Genomic DNA, 10,488 nt, shown 5'->3' with positions numbered 1-10,488 from the left:
TTATATACACACATTTATAATGAATTGATGGAGATATATATTATATTACACATTTATAATGAATGATGGAGATATATATTATATACACACATTTATAATGAATGATGGAGATATATATTATATACACATTTATAATGAATGATGGAGATATATATATATACACACATTTATAATGAATGATGGAGATATATATTATAACACAGATTTATAATGAATGATGGAGATATATATTATATACACATTTATAATGAATGATGGAGATATATATTATATATACATTTATAATGAATGATGGAGATATATATATATACACATTTATAATGAATGATGGAGATATATAATATATACACATTTATAATGAATGATGGAGATATATATTATATACACATTTATAATGAATGATGGAGATATATATATATATACACATTTATAATGAATGATGGAGATATATATTATAATACACATTTATAATGAATGATGGAGATATATATTATACACACATTTATAATGAATGATGGAGATATATATTATACACATTTATAATGAATGATGGAGATATATATTATATATACATTTATAATGAATGATGGAGATATATATTATATATACATTTATAATGAATGATGGAGATATATATTATATACACATTTATAATGAATGATGGAGATATATATTATACACACATTTATAATGAATGATGGAGATATAATTATATATACACATTTATAATGAATGATGGAGATATATATTATATACACATTTATAATGAATGATGGAGATATATATTATATTACATTTATAATGAATGATGGAGATATATATTATATACACATTTATAATGAATGATGGAGATATATATTATATACACATTTATAATGAATGATGGAGATATATATTATATACACATTTATAATGAATGATGGAGATATATATTATATACACATTTATAATGAATGATGGAGAATATATATTATATACACATTTATAATGAATGATGGAGATATATATTATATACACATTTATAATGAATGATGGAGATATATATTATATACACACATTTATAATGAATGATGGAGATATATATTATATACACATTTATAATGAATGATGGAGATATATATTATACACACATTTATAATGAATGATGGAGATATATATTATATACACATTTATAATGAATGATGGAGATATATATTATATACACATTTATAATGAATGATGGAGATATATATTATATACACATTTATAATGAATGATGGAGATATATATTATATACACATTTATAATGAATGATGGAGATATATATTATATACACATTTATAATGAATGATGGAGATATATATTATACACACATTATAATGAATGATGGAGATATATATTATACACCATTTATAATGAATGATGGAGATATATATTATATACAACATTTATAATGAATGATGGAGATATATATTATATACACATTTATAATGAATGATGGAGATATATATTATATACACACATTTATAATGAATGATGGAGATATATATTATATACACATTTATAATGAATGATGGAGATATATATTATATACACATTTATAATGAATGATGGAGATATATATTATATACACATTTATAATGAATGATGGAGATATATATTATATACACATTTATAATGAATGATGGAGATATATATTATATACACATTTATAATGAATGATGGAGATATATATTATATACACATTTATAATGAATGATGGAGATATATATTATATATACACATTTATAATGAATGATGGAGATATATATTATATACACATTTATAATGAATGATGGAGATATATATTATATACACACATTTATAATGAATGATGGAGATATATATTATATACACATTTATAATGAATGATGGAGATATATATTATATACACATTTATAATGAATGATGGAGATATATATTATATACACATTTATAATGAATGATGGAGATATATATATTATATACACATTTATAATGAATGATGGAGATATATATATTATATACACATTTATAATGAATGATGGAGATATATATTATATACACATTTATAATGAATGATGGAGATATATATTATATACACACATTTATAATGAATGATGGAGATATATATTATATACACATTTATAATGAATGATGGAGATATATATTATATACACATTTATAATGAATGATGGAGATATATATTATATACACATTTATAATGAATGATGGAGATATATATTATATACACATTTATAATGAATGATGGAGATATATATTATATACACATTTATAATGAATGATGGAGATATATATTATATACACACATTTATAATGAATGATGGAGATATATATTATATACACACATTTATAATGAATGATGGAGATATATATTATATATACATTTATAATGAATGATGGAGATATATATTATATACACATTTATAATGAATGATGGAGATATATATTATACACACATTTATAATGAATGATGGAGATATATATTATATACACATTTATAATGAATGATGGAGATATATATTATATACACATTTATAATGAATGATGGAGATATATATTATATACAGACATTTATAATGAATGATGGAGATATATATTATATACACATTTATAATGAATGATGGAGATATATATTATATATACCATTTATAATGAATGATGGAGATATATATTATATATACATTTATAATGAATGATGGAGATATATATTATACACACATTTATAATGAATGATGGAGATATATATTATATATACCATTTATAATGAATGATGGAGATATATATTATACACACATTTATAATGAATGATGGAGATATATATTATATACACATTTATAATGAATGATGGAGATATATATTATATATACATTTATAATGAATGATGGAGATATATATTATATACACATTTATAATGAATGATGGAGATATATATTATATACACACATTTATAATGAATGATGGAGATATATATTATACACACATTTATAATGAATGATGGAGATATATATTATATATACATTTATAATGAATGATGGAGATATATATTATATATACATTTATAATGAATGATGGAGATATATATTATATACATTTATAATGAATGATGGAGATATATATTATATATACACATTTATAATGAATGATGGAGATATATATTATATACACATTTATAATGAATGATGGAGATATATATTATATACATTTATAATGAATGATGGAGATATATATTATACACACATTTATAATGAATGATGGAGATATATATTATATACACATTTATAATGAATGATGGAGATATATATTATATACACATTTATAATGAATGATGGAGATATATATTATACACACATTTATAATGAATGATGGAGATATATATTATATACACACATTTATAATGAATGATGGAGATATATATTATATACACATTTATAATGAATGATGGAGATATATATTATACACACATTTATAATGAATGATGGAGATATATATTATATACACATTTATAATGAATGATGGAGATATATATTATATACACATTTATAATGAATGATGGAGATATATATTATATACACATTTATAATGAATGATGGAGATATATATTATATACACATTTATAATGAATGATGGAGATATATATTATACACACATTTATAATGAATGATGGAGATATATATTATATACACATTTATAATGAATGATGGAGATATATATTATATACACATTTATAATGAATGATGGAGATATATATTATATACACATTTATAATGAATGATGGAGATATATATTATACACACATTTATAATGAATGATGGAGATATATATTATATACACACATTTATAATGAATGATGGAGATATATATTATATACACATTTATAATGAATGATGGAGATATATATTATACACACATTTATAATGAATGATGGAGATATATATTATATACACATTTATAATGAATGATGGAGATATATATTATATACACACATTTATAATGAATGATGGAGATATATATTATATACACATTTATAATGAATGATGGAGATATATATTATACACACATTTATAATGAATGATGGAGATATATATTATACACACATTTATAATGAATGATGGAGATATATATATTATATACACATTTATAATGAATGATGGAGATATATATTATATACACATTTATAATGAATGATGGAGATATATATATTATATACACATTTATAATGAATGATGGAGATATATATTATATACACATTTATAATGAATTATGGAGATATATATTATACACACATTTATAATGAATGATGGAGATATATATTATATACACACATTTATAATGAATGATGGAGATATATATTATATACACACATTTATAATGAATGATGGAGATATATATATTATATACACATTTATAATGAATGATGGAGATATATATTATATACACATTTATAATGAATGATGGAGATATATATTATATACACATTTATAATGAATGATGGAGATATATATTATATACACATTTATAATGAATGATGGAGATATATATTATATATACATTTATAATGAATGATGGAGATATATATTATATACACATTTATAATGAATGATGGAGATATATATTATATACACATTTATAATGAATGATGGAGATATATATTATACACACATTTATAATGAATGATGGAGATATATATTATATATACATTTATAATGAATGATGGAGATATATATTATATACACATTTATAATGAATTATGGAGATATATATTATATACACACATTTATAATGAATGATGGAGATATATATATTATATACACATTTATAATGAATGATGGAGATATATATTATATACACATTTATAATGAATGATGGAGATATATATTATACACACATTTATAATGAATGATGGAGATATATATTATATACACACATTTATAATGAATGATGGAGATATATATTATATACACATTTATAATGAATGATGGAGATATATATTATACACACATTTATAATGAATGATGGAGATATATATTATATACACACATTTATAATGAATGATGGAGATATATATTATATACACAGATTTATAATGAATGATGGAGATATATATTATATACACATTTATAATGAATGATGGAGATATATATTATACACACATTTATAATGAATGATGGAGACATATATTATATACACATTTATAATGAATGATGGAGATATATATTATATACACATTTATAATGAATGATGGAGATATATATTATATACACACATTTATAATGAATGATGGAGATATATATTATATACACATTTATAATGAATGATGGAGATATATATTATACACATTTATAATGAATGATGGAGATATATATTATATACACATTTATAATGAATGATGGAGATATATATTATATATACACATTTATAATGAATGATGGAGATATATATTATATATACACATTTATAATGAATGATGGAGATATATATTATACACACATTTATAATGAATGATGGAGATATATATTATATATACATTTATAATGAATGATGGAGATATATATTATATACACACATTTATAATGAATGATGGAGATATATATTATACACACATTTATAATGAATGATGGAGATATATATTATATACACATTTATAATGAATGATGGAGATATATATTATATACACATTTATAATGAATGATGGAGATATATATTATATACACATTTATAATGAATGATGGAGATATATATTATATACACACATTTATAATGAATGATGGAGATATATATTATATACACATTTATAATGAATGATGGAGATATATATTATACACACATTTATAATGAATGATGGAGATATATATTATACACATTTATAATGAATGATGGAGATATATATTATATACACATTTATAATGAATGATGGAGATATATATTATATACACATTTATAATGAATGATGGAGATATATATTATACACACATTTATAATGAATGATGGAGATATATATTATACACACATTTATAATGAATGATGGAGATATATATTATATACACATTTATAATGAATGATGGAGATATATATTATATACACACATTTATAATGAATGATGGAGATATATATTATACACATTTATAATGAATGATGGAGATATATATTATATACACACATTTATAATGAATGATGGAGATATATATTATATACACACATTTATAATGAATGATGGAGATATATATTATATACACATTTATAATGAATGATGGAGATATATATTATATACACACATTTATAATGAATGATGGAGATATATATTATATATACACATTTATAATGAATGATGGAGATATATATTATATACACACATTTATAATGAATGATGGAGATATATATTATATACACATTTATAATGAATGATGGAGATATATATTATATATACATTTATAATGAATGATGGAGATATATATTATACACATTTATAATGAATGATGGAGATATATATTATATACACATTTATAATGAATGATGGAGATATATATTATATATACACATTTATAATGAATGATGGAGATATATATTATATATACATTTATAATGAATGATGGAGATATATATTATACACACATTTATAATGAATGATGGAGATATATATTATACACACATTTATAATGAATGATGGAGATATATATTATATATACATTTATAATGAATGATGGAGATATATATTATATACACACATTTATAATGAATGATGGAGATATATATTATATACACATTTATAATGAATGATGGAGATATATATTATATATACACATTTATAATGAATGATGGAGATATATATTATATATACACATTTATAATGAATGATGGAGATATATATTATACACACATTTATAATGAATGATGGAGATATATATTATACACAGATTTATAATGAATGATGGAGATATATATTATATATACATTTATAATGAATGATGGAGATATATATTATATATACATTTATAATGAATGATGGAGATATATATTATATACACACATTTATAATGAATGATGGAGATATATATTATATACACACATTTATAATGAATGATGGAGATATATATTATATACACATTTATAATGAATGATGGAGATATATATTATATATACACATTTATAATGAATGATGGAGATATATATTATATACACATTTATAATGAATGATGGAGATATATATTATATATACATTTATAATGAATGATGGAGATATATATTATATACACATTTATAATGAATGATGGAGATATATATTATATATACATTTATAATGAATGATGGAGATATATATTATATACACATTTATAATGAATGATGGAGATATATATTATATACACATTTATAATGAATGATGGAGATATATATTATACACATTTATAATGAATGATGGAGATATATATTATATATACACATTTATAATGAATGATGGAGATATATATTATATACACACATTTATAATGAATGATGGAGATATATATTATACACAGATTTATAATGAATGATGGAGATATATATTATATATACATTTATAATGAATGATGGAGATATATATTATACACATTTATAATGAATGATGGAGATATATATTATATATACATTTATAATGAATGATGGAGATATATATTATATATACATTTATAATGAATGATGGAGATATATATTATATACACATTTATAATGAATGATGGAGATATATATTATATACACATTTATAATGAATGATGGAGATATATATTATATACACATTTATAATGAATGATGGAGATATATATTATATACACACATTTATAATGAATGATGGAGATATATATTATATATACATTTATAATGAATGATGGAGATATATATTATACACACATTTATAATGAATGATGGAGATATATATTATATACACATTTATAATGAATTATGGAGATATATATTATACACATTTATAATGAATGATGGAGATATATATTATATACACATTTATAATGAATGATGGAGATATATATTATATACACATTTATAATGAATGATGGAGATATATATTATACACACATTTATAATGAATGATGGAGATATATATTATACACACATTTATAATGAATGATGGAGATATATATTATATACACACATTTATAATGAATGATGGAGATATATATTATATACACATTTATAATGAATGATGGAAATATATATTATATACACACATTTATAATGAATGATGGAGATATATATTATATACACATTTATAATGAATGATGGAGATATATATTATATACACATTTATAATGAATGATGGAGATATATATTATATACACATTTATAATGAATGATGGAGATATATATTATATACACATTTATAATGAATGATGGAGATATATATTATATACACCTTTATAATGAATGATGGAGATATATATATTATATACACATTTATAATGAATGATGGAGATATATATATTATATACACATTTATAATGAATGATGGAGATATATATTATATACACATTTATAATGAATGATGGAGATATATATTATATACACACATTTATAATGAATGATGGAGATATATATTATATACACATTTATAATGAATGATGGAGATATATATTATATACACATTTATAATGAATGATGGAGATATATATTATATACACCTTTATAATGAATGATGGAGATATATATATTATATACACATTTATAATGAATGATGGAGATATATATATTATATACACATTTATAATGAATGATGGAGATATATATTATATACACATTTATAATGAATGATGGAGATATATATTATATACACACATTTATAATGAATGATGGAGATATATATATTATATACACATTTATAATGAATGATGGAGATATATATTATATACACATTTATAATGAATGATGGAGATATATATTATATACACACATTTATAATGAATGATGGAGATATATATTATATACACATTTATAATGAATGATGGAGATATATATTATATACACATTTATAATGAATGATGGAGATATATATTATATACACACATTTATAATGAATGATGGAGATATATATTATATACACACATTTATAATGAATGATGGAGATATATATTATATATACATTTATAATGAATGATGGAGATATATATTATATACACATTTATAATGAATGATGGAGATATATATTATACACACATTTATAATGAATGATGGAGATATATATTATATACACATTTATAATGAATGATGGAGATATATATTATATACAGACATTTATAATGAATGATGGAGATATATATTATATACACATTTATAATGAATGATGGAGATATATATTATATATACATTTATAATGAATGATGGAGATATATATTATATATACATTTATAATGAATGATGGAGATATATATTATACACACATTTATAATGAATGATGGAGATATATATTATATATACATTTATAATGAATGATGGAGATATATATTATACACACATTTATAATGAATGATGGAGATATATATTATATACACATTTATAATGAATGATGGAGATATATATTATATATACATTTATAATGAATGATGGAGATATATATTATATACACATTTATAATGAATGATGGAGATATATATTATATACACACATTTATAATGAATGATGGAGATATATATTATACACACACATTTATAATGAATGATGGAGATATATATTATATATACATTTATAATGAATGATGGAGATATATATTATATATACACATTTATAATGAATGATGGAGATATATATTATATACACATTTATAATGAATGATGGAGATATATATTATATACACATTTATAATGAATGATGGAGATATATATTATACACACATTTATAATGAATGATGGAGATATATATTATATACACACATTTATAATGAATGATGGAGATATATATTATATACACATTTATAATGAATGATGGAGATATATATTATACACACATTTATAATGAATGATGGAGATATATATTATATACACATTTATAATGAATGATGGAGATATATATTATACACACATTTATAATGAATGATGGAGATATATATTATATACACATTTATAATGAATGATGGAGATATATATTATATACACATTTATAATGAATGATGGAGATATATATTATATATACACATTTAAGTTTACATTTTCTGGATTTAATCTCTTCAGCAGTTTCACTTGTAAATTATTAATTAATGAAAATACCACTTTTTTTTTTTTTTGAAGTGTCACATTACAATATGATGCACCAATTAAGTTAACCACTTCAGCCCCGGAGGATTTGGGTGCTCAAAGACCAGGGCCTATTTTGCGATTCGGCACTGCGTGACTTTAACTGACAATTGCGCGCTCGTGCGACGCTGTACCCAAATGAAATTGACGTCCTTTTTTCCCCACAAACAGAGATTTCTTTCGGTGGTATTTGATC

This window comes from Pelophylax lessonae (genome assembly GCF_965119305.1).
Source record: "Pelophylax lessonae genome assembly, contig: HAP1_SCAFFOLD_347, whole genome shotgun sequence".
Classification (NCBI taxonomy): domain Eukaryota; kingdom Metazoa; phylum Chordata; class Amphibia; order Anura; family Ranidae; genus Pelophylax; species Pelophylax lessonae.
The sequence above is the reverse complement of the archived record's forward strand: the minus strand, read 5'-3'. Positions refer to the sequence as shown.